The following is a 3,043-nucleotide window of genomic DNA, read 5'->3' on the forward strand; positions in this document are numbered from 1 at the left end:
CGCAAAATATGCGTTGTAGTCCAAACGAGTCGTTCGTTGTAGTTTTTGAAAAGTGATTTCTGTTAAATAAAATATCTCCTTTTGAAGCGGACATTGAGCTTTGTAACTTTGCAGATCTTTTTTATGCTCAAAAAGCAACATTACAGACTAACTAAAGTTGAAAAAGTGAAAAAGCATAATAGGACCCCTTTAAAGGGATAGTTCACCCAAAAATGAAAACTAGCCCATGATTTACTTACCCTCAGGGCATCCTAGGCGTATCTGACATTCCTCTTTCAGACGAATCCAATCGGAGTTATATTTAAAAATGTCCTGGCTCTTCCAAGCTGTATAATAGCAGTGAATGGTGCCCCTGTTTTTAAACTCTAAAAAACTGCATCCATCCATCATAAAACTACTCCACACAGCTCCGGGGTGTTAATAAAGTCCTTTTGAAGCGGAACGATGTGTTAGTCTAAGAAAAATATTGATTTATAAAATTTTATAAACCGTAATCTCCAGCTTCCGGTCGCTCAAGCAGGCGTGTTCACGACAAGGTGCTTGAGCGTATGACGTAGGTGTAGCGGAAGGCGCAACGTAAGCTCCGGGGAGAGAGTGACGAACGCGGAAGCGTGTGGTTTTTCGAATGCTTCGAAATAGTTTTCTGCTCAGTGTGGACAACACGAGTCTCTGCGTTACTTATGAATGGGAGAAAGTGCAACACGAAATATGGCGGAATACTCCCACCTTTTATATGAAAGAGTTAACTGGTAAAGTTGCGCGCTCAGGCCTGCACGTGCGCATTTGCTTTTTTGGTTTTTTTTTTAACTTTTTTAAAGCTATATGAGCATAAGAACTAAATTTATGAGACAGTTGTTGTCAGATTTAATTGGTGATTTCAAATATGAAATGTAATCATAATGTGAAAAGCTTCAGAGAATTAGATTTTTCCACATTCACATATTTTACAATAATGAGCATTTGTGTTGTTTGAAATCAAATGACCAGGACACAACCTTATTTTTAGAGAACAGTTTATTTATTCATTGGAACAGAAGCACGCATAGTTGTAATCAAGTCTGTGGTAGGCTATGGTTGCTTTGATTATCAATGATCATCTATTTATTGCTTAATGAAAGTCAAGCATTAAGGAACAGACTGAAACTTGCAGAAATGTGTTTTAACATATTAAACAGAAAAGAGCTGTGATTGGCCGATAAACCTTATTCCTCTTATTTCCATGCACTGCATCCTCAAATTGGCCTGAATAAACAAATTATGTTGTTAATGAGAAGCCTAGTTAAAAGGTAAGTCAACAATTCAATTAGATGTGTCACATCACAATCAGGCTTGAAATTACTTGAAAACACTTACTTATAGCTTTTTAGTGAGAAATCAGCTTGGTGAAATAAAAGTACATGACACTTACAGTGTTTACCGAGCTTTGATGACTGATGATCCAAAAATAATTTGACTACTGAAAAGAACAGCTGAATAGCAGTTAACAAATATGCATGGAATATTACATGTCTTATAGTTATTAGTTTGGAATAATTGTAAATATAATTGATGAGAAATATACTTCTTTTAATAATCAGAGCATTAGTTAGTTGTTGTTTTCTCCTTGATAGTGTAAGTAATGTTCATTTATTTAACCTAAAAGATGTGTCAGCATAAAGTGACAAAGGGTATGGAATTTACTTACACACACACACACACACAGACACACACACACACACACACACACACACACAAACTTAAAACAAACAGTAAGGACTTATTATTCAAGTCATAAATGTAGGCTATTTTAAAGTTTAGAATTAGCCATACATACAGGCTTAACTCATCAGTGGACTTTCCTCGTAATATAGGCTATATTTATCACACTTCTCTCAGTCTCACTAATTCAAGTTTTTATATGAATGAATCTCTGAAGACCGACTGTTTTCAAAAAGTTTCGATGGAATTTTCATTTGATCTGATAAAGTAGCGTTTATGAGCGCAGCGCGGTTTTGTTACCGGGGAAACTGCTGTATTTCTGACGTTCCAAAAGTGCCTCCTACTGGCAGAGAATGAATGTGCATTTTCAATAATCCAGTCTGCAATTTTTGTTCAGACCAATGCGAAAATCCACATAACCCCATTTTAAAGTAATATAATAATTTATATTTCTGACTCATCCCTTTTCTGGTTTAAAGGCTCAGTTGTGAGGTTGATCATTTTATAATTTATTTTGTTTTTGTGAAAACCTGTATCCATCAATGGCTATTTTGTGATCTACAACATGAAAGAAAGCCATTATAACATGCACATGAAGACTGTAGAAACATTGGACACAACTATGAGGCACCATTGTGCAACAGCAAGCATCACAACAAAAAAGGAACCTCAAGGTTGATCCAGGTAAATGTGTGCAAATGTATAGGGCCCCAATCCTATATTTTGCCTGGGGCCACCAAATCACTAAATTCACCCCTGGTTATGGCCTTGTGCTATTTAATATATTTTTGATTTTAGATTTGCATACAACTAACTAAAGTTTATTTTGAAGTTATTAACAGAATGATCGAGTTTGTAATTGACATTATGTAGGTTATGCAGGGCAGTATTTATATATAATAAAGTGCACAGCTTCCATCATTCTAGAAATCTGTGCAGGGTTACGAACCTTTCCTGAAGTTTGGATGCACTCATCTGTAAAACAACAGAGTTAACATTGAAGTTAAAATCTATCATTCAAAAATTATTAGGGAAAATCTTTTGATAAACTCTTAAAGAATTACACAAGTCATACCCCAAATGTCAATTATTAGGCCACTGTTTTAGTATAGTCTTTAGCTTGCAGGTAATTGGTCAAGTTTTAATTAGAATTGAATTCATTCATATTATTGTTGTCACTATAAATAAAATGACATTAAGCTTTTTTGTTGCTCTGTTATAAAAGCTTTAAAAACATATACTCACTGTTTTTGTGTAGTCTTGTAAAATGCTGTGTTTCGGCGATAACAACAGCAGCTTGTCTCTCAAATCGGACGGAAGATATTTTATAGGCTCAGGATCCTCA

At 35.0% G+C, this 3,043-nt stretch overlaps 1 pseudogene; it reads left to right on the forward strand.

Annotated features, from left to right (window-relative positions):
• Positions 1 to 2,189, forward strand: part of LOC107720967 (cytosolic phospholipase A2 gamma-like) — an 18,382-nt pseudogene extending 16,193 nt beyond the window's left edge.
• Positions 2,190 to 3,043: the final 854 nt, after the last annotated feature.

Source organism: Sinocyclocheilus rhinocerous, unplaced genomic scaffold, assembly GCF_001515625.1.
Source record: "Sinocyclocheilus rhinocerous isolate Xijiao unplaced genomic scaffold, SAMN03320098_v1.1 scaffold4256, whole genome shotgun sequence".
Lineage (NCBI taxonomy): Eukaryota > Metazoa > Chordata > Actinopteri > Cypriniformes > Cyprinidae > Sinocyclocheilus > Sinocyclocheilus rhinocerous.